Source organism: Arvicanthis niloticus, chromosome 16 (assembly GCF_011762505.2).
Source record: "Arvicanthis niloticus isolate mArvNil1 chromosome 16, mArvNil1.pat.X, whole genome shotgun sequence".
NCBI lineage: Eukaryota > Metazoa > Chordata > Mammalia > Rodentia > Muridae > Arvicanthis > Arvicanthis niloticus.
In genome coordinates this window covers 39054078-39074645 of record NC_047673.1, presented here as the reverse complement: position 1 = coordinate 39074645, position 20568 = coordinate 39054078, and the positions used below count along the sequence as shown (strand labels likewise).

General features: G+C 40.7%; 1 long non-coding RNA gene across 1 annotated transcript in view; it reads left to right on the top strand.

The window, feature by feature from the left end:
• LOC143434697 (uncharacterized) overlaps positions 1 to 20161 on the top strand; it is a 1324052-nt gene extending 1303891 nt beyond the window's left edge. The window contains exon 7 of the long non-coding RNA XR_013104406.1: positions 20083 to 20161. This is a non-coding gene — a long non-coding RNA (uncharacterized LOC143434697). The remainder of the gene's footprint in view (positions 1 to 20082) is intronic.
• The last annotated feature ends 407 nt before the right edge of the window (positions 20162 to 20568 follow it).

Sequence of the window (20568 nt, the reverse complement as noted above, 5' to 3'; positions counted from 1 at the left end):
CCTAACTAGCTCATCGTCTGTGCTGAAGCAGACCATAGTCTCATCGTCCTGTAAGCACACTTCTGTCCTCTTTCTGTAAAAATCCACAATTCAGCATGGTATACAGTATTCTGTAGCATCTGTTCCCTTCCCACCTCGCCAGCTTCATTGTGAGCTACCTTCCCATGGGCATGTCCATGATGACTGTATTGTGGTTTCCAAAACTGGTCAGGTGTGCATATGCATGATGGAAGACGGTCACTGTGCTCTTGCGAGGGTCAGAAGAACACTTTGTGAGGTGAGTTCTTTCCTTCCACCTTTCCATAGATTCCAGGGATCTCATTCAGGTCTCACTAGGCTTTCACAGTAAACATTTTTTTTTCCCTGCTGAACCATCTTCTCAACCCTCAGCATCATGCAACTTCACGGTAGTTTAAACCTCCGTCCCCTCAGATACATACATATCCCCTCAACTTGCTGCCTCCTAAAGTCAATTCTTCACATTTCCTTCTCAGTGAATTATGAACAATCCAAGAGACCAACAGAGATGTTAACTGCATCCAAAGTCTTCCAGTCTCCACAGATTTCTGTCCTATTGCTGCTATACGAACATGAAGTTCACAGGGGCTTGAGGGATAGTATCTGTACTCTTCAAAATAGAAGGACCCCATTCCTGATTCCCATGCTGACACTAATTTTTTTTCTTTTTCTTTTTTTTTTTTTTAAACCCTTGAGCTTATAAACCCAAATTAAGTGCCTTCCTCCCAGCTAGCTCTCGTGGGGCATCCATTGTTGTGAATCCACGTTGCTTTGTTCAGTGTGTATTGCACTGGCCTTAGGAAGCTTCAGTTCTGGGATGCATCAGCTCGGTGGTTTGGGATTTGTTGGATGTTTGTCTTCATCCCAGTATACATTTCCTTTCTGATATGCACTTCTTCCTTTGCTCCTGCTTTATTCCGAGCCTCTTTTTCTCTCTGGTGTTAATATCAGCTACTCCAGGATTCCTAGTGCTCAGGTCAGAAAAAAGAAAAGCATCCATGAGAGGAAACTATGAGGAGCAGAGAAAATATTGTAGACTCAGAATCTACAACCAGGATGTAGGTCATTTTTTTTTTTTTCTGCAAATACGTTTTTATTTTATGAAGAGCTTCACCATTCTCCTTGGATGCTATATTCTATACCTATAATTTTGAAGACTATGGCACTATAAAATTGGTGAAAAAAAAAAAAAAAAACTCACCTTATATCCTAACGAACTGGTGTGTTTTCTGCTAGCCTTCAACACTGTCAAATATAACATGGACATCAGATATACAGGCTTCATTAGTGAATCCGTAGTGACGTGACTAATTAAACATTAAACTACTTCCAAAAACCCCTCTAGATCATATTTGACAATCCGTAGGTATCCTAGATTTATAAGTAGGCACTACTAGTCAGTCAAAGCTGGCTCAAAAAAACTCGAAATCTATTTTCCACTTTTAGAGATAGGAATGAGCCCGTCTCCTCAGAAGAGTGTATTATTAAAATGTGAGTTTGGTGAACGGAAGACCCAGAGGCAGTGGCAGGGCCCCTCTTCCGGTTCCCTCACAGCGGCACATTGGACTCAATTAGATTTATTAAATTAGCTAATTGTCATGTTGGAAGGCACAGGCAAGCTGATCCTGAGATGAGAAACAAAACAAATAGGTTGCAGCGGAATGGATGGGGCACTGGGGAAGCGTTTAGCCTCACTAAACTCTAGGAAGCCCGTCCTAATGAGGTGCACCAGGGGCAGAAGAGTCTGCAGAAGGCTCCAAGCTCGGCGAGCATGCTGTGGGACCAAAGGCCGGACGAGCAGGGATCAACCGCTCCAACTGACATGCAGGGAGTCTAAGGAAATGTTTAATTAATGGTAGACTTTTATCAAACCAAGCGTGCCAATCCTGGCTTCATTTGCTATGAACGCAACGGCCAGAATTAGGAGAAATCTTCTACGCCAATGGACTGAATGTGTTTTAGGGTGTGTCAACTAAGAAACACACAAAACCCCTAACAGTACATTTGCATACATGTCTCCCTTGTAAAATATACCTGATTTTCAAAAAGAGAGTGAAAGGAGGAATTCCCGGACTCTACTCTAACCTTCTACTTAGAATGATGGGTCATGGAAATCTTTTTCCTGTTGGCGGATGCCAGCAACCAACTCTGGTTGTGTCGTGTGCCTGGGCCTCCTCCGGGACTGTCTCCAGCTGCCCTCCACCCTCCTCCAAAGGCTGTTCAGTTGTCAAGGATGACTGAGGGCTCAGCTATGCATAATGGCAGCCAGGTGGTCTTATAGTTCCTCAAACCCCTTTTGTCTTGTTAGAATGTTAATATCAAGGCGGAGGGATAAAAGTCACACTTAAAAATAGCATCGCGAACATCTTTGTTTTTCTCCTTTTGGACTTCCTACTGGATTTCATAAAATGGCAGCCATCACCAAGCACACTCATTTTCTTTGCAGGTGTGCAAAAAACCTTGGAAATTTTAGTGGTTTGGCATTCTTTAATTCATAATTTTTGAACTTTTAAAGATGACCTTATTCATTCATAGTTTGCCTCTAGGATCTTAGCTAGAACCATGGAGATCTGCAGCAGAACATCTACGAGCCTAGTCCTGGATGCCATTTGGCTTGTACTGAGAAACACTTAAGTCAATCAGTCACTATTGATGACTTTGGGAAGCTGATGTCCTTTTCAGCCAGGTGGCAGCCTTGAACAGTGGAGGTCCCTCTCTTACGATGTGTTTAATATGGTCCATGTTCACCTCTTTTTCTGTTGGAGAGACATTCATGCTACCATGCGGAGTTGGCATAGATGACTGGAATATTATGTAGAAATACGCTGGGCAACAAAAATATTGTATACATATATAGAGATATGTGTGTGTATGTATATGTATTTACACACACACATATTTATGTTTCTAGTCTTTCTTCACAACTGAAATTCCTCAAGTTTGTAGTACTACAGTGAGGTACTAGTGATTGCCTGGCTTACGGGTAAGTTGTTCTCTATTTTTAAAATGGTATTTAATTCTGAATGAGCTCCGGGAAATACAGCACTGCTTCTGAATCTTTGTTGGCATGGCTTGCTTTGGTGGTCGGAACACGTTTGTAAAGGTGGTTTGGGAAGCCACTGTTTGCAACTTATTATCTCCACTGATGCCCTCCACTGAGGACCTTAAGTCAAGGCCATCTACACCTTCTGCCAACTGGCTTCCACGGGAATTCTAAGGAGAGAAAAATTAAGGATTGAGTTATCTAGAGAATGTGATCAAGCCCACCACCAGCACTCTTCCTTTGGTGTTCTCCATAGGAGAGATTGGCTTGCTTAGCAGAGCATTTGAAATACCTGAGTGAGGCCAAAGTGCCCACGTTATTAACACCAGCCACACAAACTAGTAATTCCTTTGCCAATAATATGCCAATCACATGTAATTTGAGTGTTTTGTTCTGTTTTCTGGGGATTTTTGTTTCTTTTGTTTCCGTCTTATTTGTTTTATTTATTTTATGATCTTGTTAATATGGTGGTATTCTTAAAATTGATATTCTCCATGCCATCCCAAAGGTTTGCAATGTTTTTCTTTTATTTTTTAAAATTATAATATAATTACATTCTTTGTCTCTCCTCGTTCCTGCCTCCAAGTTCTCCTATATACCCCTTCCCTATTTCAAATTCAGAAATTTTTTTTATTAATTGTTACATATATACATATATGCATGCGTGTATGCATATATGCATACACATGCGTGTACACACATGCATGTATATGCATGTATATACATTTATATTTCTAAATATATAAATGTAACTTGCTTTGTATTAATTAATTGTGATACATATTTTCATGGCTAGTGATTTGGTACTGGATAAGTACTTGATGTACTCTTTTCTGAGGAAGTCTTTCTCCTGCCCTCAGCATTCCTTAGTTCCCTATAATCAGAAGCTATATCCATAAATGTCACTCCCTTGGCTGCCTAAGCACAAGCTGAACATGGACAACAACAACACACATGCAGATGTGGGTGGGCAGAAACCCAAATGCCTGGCCCCTACCGCAAAACTGTAGGCAACTAAGGAACATTTTTTCTTTTTGGTGGTACCAGGGATTTGAGTCCAGGGCAGGCTAGACAAGCATTCTACCACCAAGTTGTAGTCCTGGCTCACTCTTTTCTTTTTAAAGAATCACCTTCACATTTGATATTTTTATTTATTTTAGATCATTTCCCCAACATTAATCTATTTTAGATAATGATAATAAAGAGTGACCACTTTTGATGTCAGTGTATTAGTAAAGAAAAAAATCACAACACTAATCATTTAAAGTCTCTACAACAGCATTAATGATTAAGTCAATTTCAGCTTTTTCTGGAATTTATTTACTAAAAGTCACAAAACAGCCCCATATGCAAAGTTCTCTAATTGTTTTTTATAATTAACATGCATTCCAAGCACAGACCAGGTCACGCTCATGAGGGCCCTTGTGCTGGTTTTAGATTCGGAACTCAGAGTAAGTTCGGACTCAGCTCTCTTTTCTCTTCCTTAAGGCCACAGTTCGTTCTGCTTTCCCTCTGCCCTGTCATTGTTCCCAGGTCCCCTCACCCATACAGATGCTACCCTGCAGCCTCCTGCTCTGCTCCCCCCAGTCCAAGAGGAGCAAGAAACTCCCAGTTCAACAAGGGAAGGCTGAGAACTTGGTCTAGGTGTTCTGTTCTGTCTAATAGAATCAGCTTGCTAGTATACATATGAAAATGAGCTTTTTTCTTGACCCAGAAGAATGGCATTTTATTTTACATGTATGTAGCATTACATTTGCTTAGGAAAGAGAATAGATAGGATTTTCATGAATCATTTCTTCACAATAAACTTTTGGTTCATTGGTTTGACTGTGCTAACCTTACAAAATGCACATATAACATACATACACAATACTTATACAAACACACACACATACATGCACACATATTCAATACATATGTAAACACACATATACATACACACAGGTATATACACAAACACATATATATATATACACATACATGCATATCCATTCATATATAAACATGCATATACATACACACAGGTATATACATATATATATATATACAAACACACATATCCATACAGATATAAACATACATATACATACAGGTATACACACACATACACACATATACATACATATACACATATACACACAAGCATATACACACATATGCATACACATATGTACACTCATAGCCTTACATAGTAGCCCAGAAGAGAATAAAGTATACTAGGATGGAATAAACCAAGATCAGCTTTTAACAGAATTTTTATCCCAGTTCTTACTTTGTATAATACCCATGGGAAAGAAGTTTTTAAATCCTATAATTTGTCATAATATTGATTTGCATAACAAATGTACATGAACAGCCAAACTGGGACTTCTTCTGAGGCCACCAGAGTTCTTAGAGACACTGACTAAGACAATTTCTCTTTGCTACTTCACAAATTTAATCACACTTTAGGATTGATTTGGGATGTCTTTAGAGGGAAAAAAAGACAGAGCAGAGATCTGAAAGCCACTGAGCAAGGTAAGGAGCTTATGCTATTATATCAAACGCTAATGCAAACCATAGGAATCTATGGTGAGACTAGGAAATACATGTATATTTCCCTGGGGCAGAAAGGGTTGCTGCGATCATCTGAGGCCAGGGAATGTCTAATTCCGAGTGAGCGCTTATTTGTATAACCAGATAAAGTACTGTTTATCTCTAGTCTACTAAGAGATGCTTCTTGGGATTTTTCAATATTAATTAATATATGTGCCATGCTATTGAATTGGTAAGTTTCTCTCCTTCAGTAGAGTTCTGCAAAGAGAATTCTTTGCCTTCCATCCTCTACAGCCATCTCCTCTGATTAGCCAATACCACTATCTCAGACATTTGTAGTATTTTGTTTTGTTAATTACTAGCTTAACTCAGGAATGTGAGCTGAATGGCGGAGAGGGGAATTGGCTGAGTTGCAATCACTTGGCCTGTCTGAACTGAGTTGAATGGATGGGGATTATTTGCTCTAAGAAGCCTTTGTCCAACAATACACCAAAGAACTACTGAAAGGCAGTATTCTAATCTGAAACTCTGGTATTTTCTTTGACAAGAGACGACTTTAGTTCTGTGCTTCCCTCTGATCTTTACAAAATGAAGATAACAATATTTATCCAGTGTAAATGAAATCTTCTATTGTGTTGTTAGCAATTCTTCACATTGATGAAATAGTTGGTGCTTTAAGACTCTAGATGCTCTGTGAAGAACATTGACTCAACGTCTTCCTCTGAATAGATGCATAAATGAAGACTTGGAGAAACCATATGTTACCACGTATTTGAGGATGCAATTACAGCTAATAGTTTGCTGGTAGTTCTCTCATGGTAGATGTGCTATAGCATCTCTATAAATATATTCTCTTTACACTGGGAAAAGAACAGAAGCATTGAAAGATGAAGACAGTTTCCTAAGTAACCCAGTGACAGAGTGTAGGGGCCAAAACAGGATATAAACTTCTACCAGCTCCAAGGATTGTGAAAAATAGGCCATGCTGTGGCTGTGTATGAGTACGTAATATCTTACTCAGATTTAATTTTGAGGTAGGATAGAACTATCGGGCTAATGACACTATTCCCTTTCTGAAACTGCTCTCATATAATCCATGGATTATTGGTTTGTAGTGACATCAGCCTGGTACCATACTTCTGGTAATAACCCACCCAACCTTTGGAGATCTAGCCTCCTACTCTCTAAATCCCTGGCAAACAAAATGAAGATGCCTCCTCTGAGTCAGATAACCATGTTTGTTGTTTTCTGGTGGCCTAGTTCTTTGCAAACTGTGCCATGGGCAAGCCTCCTGTCATCCAGTGCTCACTGAAGCCTCCACTGGGGGATATAGATGAGATGCTGTAGACATCTCTCCTCTCCTCTGTTCAGCATCTTTAGTTCTATAAATGCAACGTCCATCCCATGACTACAGCCACAGAGGCTAAGTCCCATGATGTCTTCCGTGGAAACGTGGAAACTTCTTACTCGAGTGTCCTGGTTCTATTAGGAAAAGATGAGATCAGAACAAGCCTGAAAAATCAAATAGACGTTTTGCCTCTAGGCTGACCTCATTTCCCTTGGAAAAATTATGGTAGAAAAAAAAATATTTACTTGAGTTTTTTTTTTTGGTTGGTTGCATAAGACATAGATGCCTAAAGAGAGCCAGCAAATTACCAGTGCTAATTACTACAGAAAGCTGAGTATCTCTGACCAGCTCCATTCAAAATGTTCTTAGCTTCCTCTTTCCATGAAACAAGTGTCTAGTGAAGCCTTGCTAACACCTCAGACATACTTGGCTATGTTTGAAAAGCCCTAATGTTGTCCTTGGATGTCAATCATGGCACTTCTGAACGTTAATCTGCCTGTGGTTTTCCATCACTCCCTAGAGTCAAAAATCAGTTTCACACTGACTCTTAACGTTCCATCTACCTGACTCTCCAGCCCTGCCTGAGACTACATCCAGTTCACCAATGTGTCCTGAGAATTTTGGATTTGTTGTCCCACGTGGGGTCTTAGCTCATGATGGACCTTCGTCTTCACACATCTCACATCTCCTATTATTTCTACTTGTTTATTCCTCTCTCTCTCTCTCTCTCTCTCTCTCTCTCTCTCTCTCTCTTTCTCTCTCTGTCTCTCTCATACACACACACATACACACAAACAAACCATAAGACTACAACCAAATTCACAAAAATTCTGTTATACTCTCCACAGAATATATTTTATATTAAATGGTTATCAAACATTGTTCTTATTGTTGTTGTTGTGTGTTTTATGTGCATACAGAAATGCATGCTAGTGTACAAGTGTACACAAATGTACAGGTACAGTGGAAGCAAGATCAGGACATCAGATGTCTTCTGTTGTCCTTACTCTCAAGTTATTACCTTGAAATAGGGTCTCTTGCAGAACTAGAAGCTCTTCCAATGTCTGGGTGTGCTGAGATTTGAAATCCACCTATCTCTGCTCTCCAAGACTGGGTATACAGACACACACACACACACACACACACACACACACACACACATACACACACAACCTCATTTGGCCCTTTCTCTTTTTATGTGGGCACTAGGGATTCGAACTCAGCTCTTTGTGATTCAGATCAAGCACTGTTATTTACTGGGCCATTTCTCTTGCTCCATTTAGTTCTTTTCTCTTTTGGCTTAAAAATCATCTAAATTATTTTTTTCTGCTATAAAAGCAAAAATGGAACTTCCCTTGTTGACCGTTCTGTCCTTGTTGCATATGAGTGTTCAGGATACACAGCTGACATCGAACTGGAAGGAGCACTGGAAGCTGCTAGAGGAACAAAAGTTACCAACAGTCCCATCCTACTCTGTGCTAAATCCTGAGGATTACAATAAGAACTGGCAAGCAAGATATGTGTAATAGAGTGGTAGTGGCCATAATATCTTGGAGATAAACAATAGTCTAAAGGCTCCAGAGAGGGGAACTCAATGCTTCGTACTATAAACCTCACCAAGCACGCGTGGTAGGGCTGCAAATTGGCTCCAGAAGAAAACCTATCACTACTGCACTGTATCCAATGACTTTCTAAGCACTTGCATTGACACCCATAGATGACTACAGCTCATTAGAGAAGCTTCCTTTTGCAGCAGACAGAGGCTACTACAGAGAACCACACTAAGTCAACATGTGGACAGTCACAGACTATGGAATGCCCATCACCACCTGGGAGATGATAACACACCCTTACACCCAAGGCTCAGGGAACATTGTGAAGGTGCAGGCAGCAGGCGGCAGGTTGTAAGAGCCAGTGCACCAGCAGCGATGCTACAGACTATTATCTTCTGGACAGGACAGGGATGTTGCACCCATCAACTCTTAATGATGCACTTGCTTTCATATGACCACACCCGCCAGCATCCCACCACAGACATGAGGAAGAGGACACAAGTTCAAGAGGTTGATGTAAGGAGAAAATGAGAGCGAGTGTGTAGAGGCACCGGGGAGATGATGGCAATATACAGCACTCATGTATAAAATTCTCAAAAAGAAGCTTTAAAATCAATTTTAAATCAATGGAGGGTAGATAGTGAATATTTGATGAATGGATTAGTGAATAAATAAATATAAGGGGGAGAGAGGAAGATCGAAATGCTAATAGTAACCCACCTTTGTCTCTTCATTTAAATTCTGGCTGCAAAAGCATTTTTTCTAATAAAGAAAAAGAGAGACCATTTGCAGTATCACTAAGCATCCAGGAGGACAGGAGGACACATAGATTAGAAAAATGCAGTTAGGCTAACCAACAACAACTTTGCACTTTAACAAAAACATCCCTGCATGGGATTACCAGTTATTGTTTTCCTTTGTTTTGTTTTGTTTTGTTTTGTTTTGTTTTTTCAAAGTCAAGTTTGTTTACAAAGCATTTCAGAGGAAAGGGGAAAAAAAATTTCTCTCCAGGGAGCAGTGTTAAAAATGTAACCGAATAAAAATATAGCTGATGGAGGATATGGGCACTCAGTAGGAGACGCCATCACTTCTGACCACCTGTCCTAACTGCACAAAGGTTGTTGCGATATATAGGAGCAGGCTGTGGTGAATCTCACGGCCTAATGTTTTCCATTTGCAGGTTATTTGCAATGACATTTTAATGATAAAAAAGGAAACGTACTTGAAGAATGTATTACAGTAATAACAACCTTTTACCCAAATAAGTTAAAAATTTTAAGTAATGTTCCTTGCCCTCAGTAGATAGTGGCTGAGAAAAAAGAAAGAAAGAAAGGAAGAAAAAAAGAAAAAAGAAAGAAAGAAAGGACTTCTGTCTTTGTTGTGTTTTTGTATAAAAGCATGCCCGGCAGATGCACCTCTCCTCACACTGTCAGCAGCAGGCCTAATTGCCTTTCATGTAAATTAGGAATGTGTACCTTTGTTTAAGCAATAATTTAGGTCAAGATGAGAGGGTCAGTTTATTTGTTCTAGCCTATTTAGGGCTTTGAAGTGGCATTTAGTGCTTCATATGAACGTCTTTCCTGGGCTCTATTTATTTAAGAAAATGTGCTCTTTAAAAAGTTTTGTTTTGTTTTGTTTTGTTTTGTTTTGTGTGGGGGGGAGGGGTGTTTTGTTTTGACTACTGAATCTCCACTTACAGCCTAACAGCCCTCAACCCCAAACATTATAAAGGCATACGAAAACCACTCCACAGCTTTACTGAGACACTTGAGATTTGGGGACACTGCTACAAGTTTTGACATCTTTTATTCTTGCGGAATCAGAAACTATGTCAAGAACGCAAATATGGACATGGAGCCATTTGCTGCAAATACCTCCGAGCAGTTCCCATAGGTTTTGCTTCCCCTTGAAGCATTCGACTTTGAGTATTAAAAAAAAAAAAGTTATTAGAACTACCCTGTTTACCAGGCAAATTTTGGACATAGATTATATCCCAGGGAGGAACTTCTGACTGACCCTTCTGGTTTATGACACCAGTGAGTTTAAGTGCCTGTGACTGATCGCTGGCGCCCTGCGCACGGAAAATTGTATCTCAGCAGGTTCTAGCAGGAATCGGGTAAAGAGGTTTGTTCATTTGTCTGTGTGTGTTTTAAGCATTTCATGCCAAGGGGATACTTCGTGGACAATGCGCCACAAAGAAAGTGTATTTTTTTAAAAAGATCAGAGGACAATTTTTCTCATTTGTAGAATTCCCTGGTTCAAGGTCCAGGGTAATTGTCATCCATCGGTTTGCCCTACTCTCGTGGATGTTGTTATTAATAGAAGAATTCGGAGGCATTCCAGGACCACGGAGGTAATGGGGTTACGTGGGTCTAAAATACAGGCCTTCTGTATCGAGAGAACTAACTTTACCACTATTGTGCTATCAAGGTCTTTATCTCTACTGTAAGAAAAAATTTTACAGTAATATACTTATGAGTATGTTTTACTTTTAAGTGTCTTATTAACAATGAAGAAAACTATACTGAGTATAAAATATAGATTTGGGCCCAAACCCAACAAATTACATAAAAGGTCAGAAAGAAAACATTAAGTGAAGACTTCTAAGAAAAATCGTTTTCTCTAAGAGGCAAAAATATTTCTTTACCAACAGAAATGTAAGAGCCGTGCATTGTTTTGGTTCTGTATCTGCTTTGCTCATAAGAAACTGAATTTTGGCGCCTGGGGAGAGGAGCTCAAAGTGAGTAAAGCCCCTGCTATGTAAGCAGAAGGCCAGAACTGGGATTCCCAGCACCAATAGGAAAGTCAGGCAGCTTGTAGCTCTAACTCTGGTTCTGGGGAGTGTTGACATAGATCCCGGGACTTGTTCTTATTTTCAGAGAAAGTCTGCAATCATATTTTGCAAAGCCTCCAATACTGGGCCAAGTAAAAACTCTCGATTCCAAGTTTGATCTCTTCTTTATTTTGTGTACACGTGGTGATGTCTGAACCTTCTGTTTCATTGCTGCTGCTTGAACACGTGATTGTAAAGGCAAGAACAGAACCCAAATCAGCAAATTGAGCTGCTTATTAAAAAAAAAAAAAATCACAGAGCTCCCAGGGACTAAACCACCAACCAAAGAGTACACATGGAGCGGGACCCATGGCACCAGCCACATATGTAGCAGAGGATGGCCTTGTCTGGCATCAGTGGGAGGAGAGGCCCTTGGTTCTGGGAAGGCTTGATGCCCCAGTACAGGGGAATGCTAGGGCAGTGAGACTGGAGTGGGTGGGTAGGTGAATGGGGGAGCACCCTCATAAAAGCAGGGGGAGAGGGGATGGGATAGAAGGTTTGTGGAGGAGAAATCAGAAAGGGGGATAATATTTAAAATGTAAATAAATAAAAAAATACCCTATAGAAAGATATCAGCAGGACAAACAATTAGTTCAATGAAGCTGCAGCTGAGAAATATTTAAGTGATGTTATTTCCATTGGCAAAATTAATAAAATCTTTTGGTCTCATTTGCCACTTAATTGTAGTGTTTATCTTCAGGGTAGCCAATAATAGACTTTAGTGTTTTGAAACTTTAGAATGTAGAGAAAACCTTCCGGGGCTCACTACCAACAGAACCGACTGGTTCTGTAAGTTCTACCCACTAGATAATAAGTCTGTAATACCATCTGTAGACTATCGCCACCAACCTCACCTCCTGAATATCTCTTGGAGCATCTGCCCCTCTTCTTCAAGGGCGTGTCCTTTTTCTCTGCTTCTTATTGCTTCTTCTGTGGCGAGAACAGCCATTTCCAGTGAGCTGTCTGTTGTTGTAAGCTGTGCTCTGGGTAATGATCTCAAACTCCAAATGTGATCAGGGCTCGTCTAGCTTAAATCTTTGCAATGTCTCCAATTGATTTGAGGATCCGAATTTCAATCCTTATCATACCCCAACACTCCTAATCTACAGGGGACCCTTCATATTTCTAAACCAATGCTTTGAGCTCCCAATCCTTTTGGTTCTCCCAAGTCATTATCTTCTCATGTACCCCCACAGTCCTGTGTGCTTGAAAATGTATCCCCAGAGGTTACTGCTGTCAGGGCAGGTTGTAGAACTTTTGATACAGGTAGCCACCTTTTCAGGCTTCTATTGGGAATACCTCATCTCCCCGAGAGGTTTCCCAGAGTGTCTTGTAATTTTTTTCTGCCTGATAGTCTTACATCATTTATCTTTACCTACTGTACTGTGTGCGTATTAGTGTGAAAATGTGATTGACATCTGTCTCTGCCACCTGAAGACAAATATTGTATAGGGCTTTGCTTACCCTTATCCCTCCTAAAATTGAAATGGTACCTGACCTGACAGACATGCTGTCAGTTTACAGAACAAACGGAATGAATAAGTAAATACTAACAGCTTTCAAAGCATCTGCCATTCCTCTGCACCGCTTTCATCTTTGCAGCACAATTGCTTGAGCAAGTTTTGGGAAGACAAGACATCTTCTTTCTTCATGTATTAGCTCAGATGAAGATGGCAAGTGAGCCGGGCAAACATTACCTTGGCCGATTAAGAGAATGTCTTAAATACTTTTTTTTTTACCACACAAATTTATCGAACCATTTTGTTTGATGTACAGATCAAAATCAATTTGTGGTTTGAAATGGTTTTGACAGTCAACAGAGCACACGGTATTCTGTGGGCTTCGTGGATGATTTGTGAGGAGCCGCTTGACTCTCCCGAAGTGCCTCGTTCTCTTGTGTGTCATGTGCTTTTAATAAAGCAATGGATCTTCTGTTTGCCTATGATAAATAGAATAGGAAGAAACAAAGCTAGCAGACCTATATATTCATGCCGTTACTTGTCAAACTGCAAATATTGCGTACAGTACGGACCTCCGAATTCCTCCACAAAACACACTGCAAGTGAAGCACAGCTTTCCTCTGCGAGCCGAGTCGGCACGCTTGGTCAGCAGCTGTACGTTCACGAGAGTCGACCGACCGTCTGTATCAGAACAGTCTAGTTCAATGGTGTCTATAGGAAACTGAACCCTCACCTCAAAAGCAAGGCAATGGCATTTAAAAAAACAATACCATTTGTCTGATTTCATTGGCATCTTTAAATTCCGTATGCATACAGTGTGCGTACGCTGTTAAGCTAATCCATTTGCATAGAAACAATCTGAGTCTTATTGTTGAGCTCACCAGGGTTTATTTCGTGATAAAACTGAACCCTGGTGTGGACCACTAAAAGATGCTAAGTATATGGGGAGAATTTAATCACCCTAAATGGGGAGGGAAGGACTATGAGCAAATGAGAAAAAAAAAATCGGTCCTTACTGTTATACTTTTTACTTTGTCTGACTTTGCAAGCTTTCAGCAGATTTGTCCCATCCTGCGTCATTTGTCTCAAGATAGCCTGTGCTAATTGAGAAGCCAGTCGTCTCTAAAGAGTATGATAGTTCTGTTTGAGTCCAATCAATCTCAAGCATCCATTGACCAAGATTCATTTAAAATTCTCTCACACCAATCAAGATTCTGTTTCTGGTCTTTAAAAAGAATTTTTTTTTTTTTTTTAAAAAAAAGACTTGAGCTGAGTAGGACCCAACAAAGTATAATTTAGAATTTTTGATTATTTTAAAATTAGCTAATGCTTATTTTTAACTTGATATTCCAATTTTATTTGAAAGTAAAAATGCTATTTGTGATTATTTAAGGTTTATTAACTGTTTGTTGAAACCCACCCTCAATATAAATCCGTGATCTTCCTGCCTCAGCATAGAAGAGTGTGTGTTATGAATTAGAATGCATCAGGGTGGGCCCATGCTAAGACCTGGTATATAGTATATGATATATGGGAGGTTTATTTGGGAAAGGGAAGGGAGACCTAGAAATGGTTTTGACAGTCAACAGAGCACACGGTATTCTGTGGGCTTCGTGGATGATTTGTGAGGAGCTGCTAGAGCAGGGGTAGTGGCAGACAGACAAGAGTGGAGCTATGTTCCGCACCCCTCCCGTGTCCCCTTTTCACCCGTGGAAGAGAGACACGAGAGACGAAATTCGGGTATCACCACAGCGAGGCTTTAATCTGTATCAGCAGAAGCGGAAAGGACTCGGAAGGGCCAAAGACAGGAAGTGGCACAGCTTAAATACACCCTAGAGTGACGTGTTCACTTCTGATTGGCTGTTCACTCATCACCCAATATTACGCCTTGGGATTGGCCAGTGAGTTTGGCCGGCTTTCTGCCTTTGCAGCTGCGCAGTTAATTGTTTACTAGTGGGAAGGACACGACTTCCGCGCCATCTTGGAATGGCGAATTATACCACCGCTAACAGTGGCTTCCTACAGAGCTATGACAACAGAGAAGGGGGACAGAGAAGAACAGAAAGAGGGGACGAAAGGAAAATATGCCAGCTGGGAACCTTTGGGAACAGAGAGAGAAGGGAGCTGGGGTAGCAGCAGTCCTCGTATACATACCTGGCTTGCACCTGGCTGGCAATGGTAGCAGGTGATGACACAAGCTGTTGCTAGGTGGCTGTTGAGAACTGTCTGTAAGCCAAGAGTATGGAAAGAAGAATGACCATGGGCAGATGGTCTTTCTTCATAGCCATGCCCAGATAGTTGCCATTGAAACATGTGAGTTCCAGGATAGCTCCGAATAGAGACCTACTTGTTTGTCTGTAACAGCAGCACAGTGCAATGCTTAAAGCTTGACCACCCCTTAATTACCTCCTGTATTTACAGGAATGCTAAGCATACCTTTAGATTCCAGTCCTCTTCTAAGTGCCTCACAAATGCTAACTCGAGTTCTCTTTCTCATGCATGGCAAACCCTTAGGAAGTTATCATTTCATCCCATTTTACAGAGGAGCCAATTAAGGCCTAGACATTTTAACCTGTCTTCAAGGTCACAAGGATACAGCTGTCATGAAACAGCCAGAATTTTCCATATAAGACCAATGCTAAGTTATAAACTTTCTGAATTTGCACAAGAAACTCTGAAATGTACATTCACAGGTGAGATACAAATTTAACTTTCTAGAAATTGTGTGATGTCTCTCCAAGTCTGGAGTTCCAGAAGCTGCCTGGAGTTCTGTCACACAGAGCTGTGCCATTTGCCCACCATTTTTTTTCCCCCAAGCATGGTAAAGCTAACAGAAGTGTCCAGATATGTCTGAGTCCTTTTCACTTCGTGGTTAAAAGATTATTTTCTTGTTTGTTTGCTTCCCTTTTTTCTGTCTGTCTTTCTAGCTTCCTCCCTTCATTAAAGCACTGGTTCCTGCTTATAGATTGCCATGTGTGTAGCAATCTATGAGTTGAATTACTTTTTCTTGCTCAAGAATCCATTTCAAATATCAGGATGCCTCATCCGTTATCTCCCATGCCCTGAATGTGTTTTGGGATGCTCTCTCATCTCTGTTCATGAAAACTGGTAGGCTGGGTTGCAACAGCACTGTTGGATACACAGCCCTCTGCATGAAGAGTACAAAGGTTTTCAAATAAGCTACTAAATACACACACACACACACACAAAACCCTATACAACACACTACTTCTACTACTTACTATGTGGGGGAAATGCATTAATCAATATAAGAGATAAACATGGAAGATGTTTATGTATATATGACCATATAAATCCTCACATATATACGCATCCAGTTTTGACACACATAGAGTGAGCCTGAGAGAGAACCAAGCATCTATGTGGTAAAGAAAAGGTACCAGAAAGTAAGCTCATCTTGATCTTAACGTCACATTCCCTTCCCCAGCTGGTACCTTGCCAATTACCTAAAATCATAAAAATCATCCCGTAAGTATTGTTAAGTAAATCAATAAGTGGGGGAAAAAAATGAGCGGGAGAGAGGGAAAGAAAGAGCGAAAGAAGGAAAGGAGAAAGGCAGAGAAGGAAAAGAAGGAGTGAGAGAGAGAAATAAGAAGGCAGGGAGGCCTAATGGATTGGTAATTCAGCTGGCAATAATTTAATGACGTCCAGGCTCCACAGTCTCTGTTCTCTGATCTAGTCCTTAGACTTATGTGTCTCTCTGATGCTTTCCTATTTCTCCAAGCAAAAATCTCCCAGCTTCGGCCACTCTAATCTCTTACCTTCTCAGTGATTGGCTGATACACAACTTCACGAGGAAATGAGGAAGTTCCCCAAGTCTGGATAAAGCTGTTCTGCTCACTCTCCCTGGATTTCTCCCTGATTGGCTGTGTCTTTTATGTGTAGTTATTGACCAAGTGACATGGCTGCTCTCCTCATCTCAAATGGCATCCTCTATCCACGCCTATCTTCAAAACAGCTTCCTACCATCCTGGAGAGAATGGCCTTTCTCTCTTTTTTTTGCAAGCCAAGCTTCCCACCAGCCACTGGTCCTTATTACGCTTCCCTTTCTCTTTCACCTAACCATAGCAATCTGCCTGCCCACTGATTTCTGGCCTCAGGCTCCCAATTTGTGGTGTGCTCACATTGACTGAACAATGTCCACTCAGAAGTTTCTCAACATCCACCCTAAAGAAAGCATTTCTCTATACTCTGAAATTAGCCCCCTACCCCTTTCTGGTCCTAATGTGACATTTTTTATTTTTATTTTTTTTAAACCTCTTCTACCACCCATTCTCTGAAGAGCTGAGTCAGAAGTTAGAAATGTTGTGGGGTGGCAGAGTCTGGGATTTCTCACCAACTCTCATTCTTTTCAAACCTTCCTGCAGCACTGGAAGCTGTCAATCAATTCTTGCTTCTTGAATAATCTCTCCAGCACTTCCAAGTGACTCCTTGTCCCTGTCTTCCATCCCTCCAGGACCTGTTACATCCTGTCTCTGTTCCTGCTTTTTACCTGCCCTCAATCCCTTTCAGGCAGATATTTCCTCATACAGTAAACCATCTTTTCCTCATCACTTGAAGGGTTATGCTCATTATAGCTTCAGTTGGTGAAGCAATTGCTGTATATGTGTGAAAATCTGAATTCAAATACTCAGAATTCCTGCAAAGCTAGGAAAAGCCTGGTGGAAGAATGTGCTTGTGTAATACAAGTCTCCCTACTATGGAGTGGGAAGTTCACAAGCCAGTCTGCCTGGCATACAAAACATGGGAATCACAGATCCTGCATCTCAAACAAAACAGAAGGCAAGGACTGAGACCCATGGTTATCTTTTATCATACTGGCATTTGTGCACCCAAACTCACATATATCAACTCTTGCATAGACATGACAAGAAAAAGGATATATAAGAAAGAGTGAGATCATTGTTTCAGGGGTTTACTGCTGTGAACAGATACCATGACCAAAGCAACTCTTATAAGAACAACATTTAATTGGGGCTGGCTTACAGGTTCAGGGGTTCAGTCCATTATCAAGGCATCATCCAGGCAGACCTGGTGCAGGAGGAGCTGAGAGTTCTACATCTTCATCTGAAGGCTGCTAGCAGAATACTGACTTCCAGGCAGCTAGGATGAAGATCTTAAAGCCCACACCCATAGTGACACACCTACTCCAACAAGGCCACACCTTCTAATAGTGCCGCTCCCTGGGCCAAGCATATATAAACTATCACACTCATTTTATGACTCCCAACCTTATAATGTAACATTTTCAAAAAACATATGAACCAGATACAAATCTGACCTCTCAACTTGTGTTTGATAAAAAATGCCTACTTTCTGAAAAAGGAGTTGCTTCTAATTTCTCCTTTTGTGATAATTACATCAATTACATTGTCAGTAGCATGCAGACCTAAAGGCTATTTTTTTATTTTTTTAAATTTATTCTTTGGCAATGGCATACATGAATATACAGTATATCAATCATATCTGCTCACTGAGTTGCCTCCAACTTCTCCCAGATGCCCCCATCCTCCTACCAACTTTCTTCTTCTTCTTCTTCTTCTTCTTCTTCTTCTTCTTCTTCTTCTTCTTCTTCTTCTTCTTCTTCTTCTTCTCCTTCTCCTTCTCCTTCTCCTTCTCCTTCTCCTTCTCCTTCTCCTCCTCCTCCTCCTCCTCCTCCTCCTCCTCCTCCTCCTCCTCCCCCTTCTTCTTCATCTTCTTCTTCTTCTTTGTCTTCTTCTTCTCCTCCTCCTCCTCCTCCTCTCCTCCCCCTCCTCCTCCTCTTCTTTTTCTATAAGCTGCTAAGTCCAATTAAAGTTGCTCATCTGTGCATATATAAAAACCCATTCACTGAAATGTAGGATAATCTACCACGTGTCACACCACTGCAGAAAACTATCCTCAGCATCTATCACCTTTCAAAAGCTGCTGCCAGAAGTAGATGCTCAAACTCATCCTCCCACCCAACCATGATGGGACATTAACTGGCTTGATCTCGTGCAGATCTTGTGCAGGCAACTGCCTTTGTTGCAGATACATGCATGCAGTGGCCCGGTGGTGTCCAGAACCATTACTTTGTATCAGTCTTTAGTGGAGTGATACTTTGTATCACTCTCCAATGCATCTTACAATCTTCCCAGCCTTCTTTCATAACTTTGGCTAAGTGTTGAAAAGAAAACGGTGTGATATAGTTGTCTCCAGTTAGAGCTGAGCCCTGCAAAGTTCTCTGCACCTTGAGTCTCTGTATTAAAACCATCTTTTTCCATAAAGAAGAGTCCATGATGAGGGGTAAGAATTGCCTCTGACTTGTCTTCTTGAGTCTCTTGAGTCCTCATTTTTCTGTTTGTTTGTTGATGTTGTCTGTTTGGTTGGTCCTTAGTGTATGGTGATAGAAAGAAAGTAAAGGAACACAGAGATTTTTGGCTTACTACTCTACACATGAAAATAACTCCAAGGAATTCAAGGAATTGGTTTGTTTTAAGTGTGATTATGGTTTCCAATGATCAAATGGCATGAAAAAAAAAACCAATAACTTCTGTGATTGATGTTTTTCATTGATCTTACCAAAACAAACAAACAAACAAACACATTAAGTTCATGCTGTAGTGAGAGTACTTGGGGCTCCTGGGAACACAAAGGTAACCTGAGGAGTCTTCAGCCCTTGCTCTAACTTGCATTCTGTTTCACTGGAATTAGAAAGGCTTTAAACAAGATGGGAAGGTGACATATCTTAGGTAAATCTCTCAATACTAATTTTTTTTGTAAAGTTAAATAAATCATGCAAATTTCTTCCTTTTAAAATGTAGGAGAAAATGCTAAGTGACTCTGCATAAAATAAAGCTTCACTTAGCACAATGCTTGCTTGCTTATTTATTTATTTATTTATTTACTTATTTATTTATGAGAATAAACCCAGGCCCTCAGGAATACTCTAGGCAAGTGCTCTGCCATTCAGCTAGATCTTCAGTCCCCTCTTAACTTTTAATTTGGACATAGGTTTTTCACTGGTTTTTGCCGAATAAGGCCCTGAACTCAATCTACAGCCCAGGCCAGCCTTAAACTTATCTTCCTGCCTCTACCTCCCAAATAGCTGGGGTCACAGGACCTTGCTAACTGTCAAGATTTCTTTTAAATAACTGTTAGTCTGCTTTTTCCACTTCACTATTAGAAGCCAGCGATGGGCCTTGTTATAATTCAGTGTTTACTTTTAGAAAGCTAGAATCTGAAATTTCCTTGTGAAATATCAATGACCCTTTGACTCAGTTTACATCTTTTGGTGTCTTCTATTCCAGATCTCCAGCTTCTCTAAGACAAAGATTTGGAATTTCAGCTCAAGCGAAGGGGTTGAAGACCTCTGTGCGCAAAGGGGAAGGTAGGTGGACCTGGGGACCAAAATATCTCCAGAGGGGATTTCCTACAGTGTGCAGTTTGTTTGTGCTAACAAAATAGGTACTTCGGGAGAGCTGCCGTGGCTTCGTCGACCCTGAGTCTGGGTCACAGCAATTATTTATTTCGGTGATTCTGTAAAAGGCACCATTGTTTGGTTTTGCAGTGGTTTTGATCCCACAAAAGCCGTTGTGTTTGTACGGACTTTTCTTTTTCCTGGAAGATTAAATGAGGACATTCTAAAATACAGAATCTCTGAAGAAGAAAAAACAAACAAACAAACAAACACAAAACTTAAATGAAGCAGCTACAGGCATAAAGTAGGCCAAACACAGTGGACTGCCAGTGTGTATGTTTCCCAGTCTTGGAAGTGAATTGTTTGGGGCTTGCTT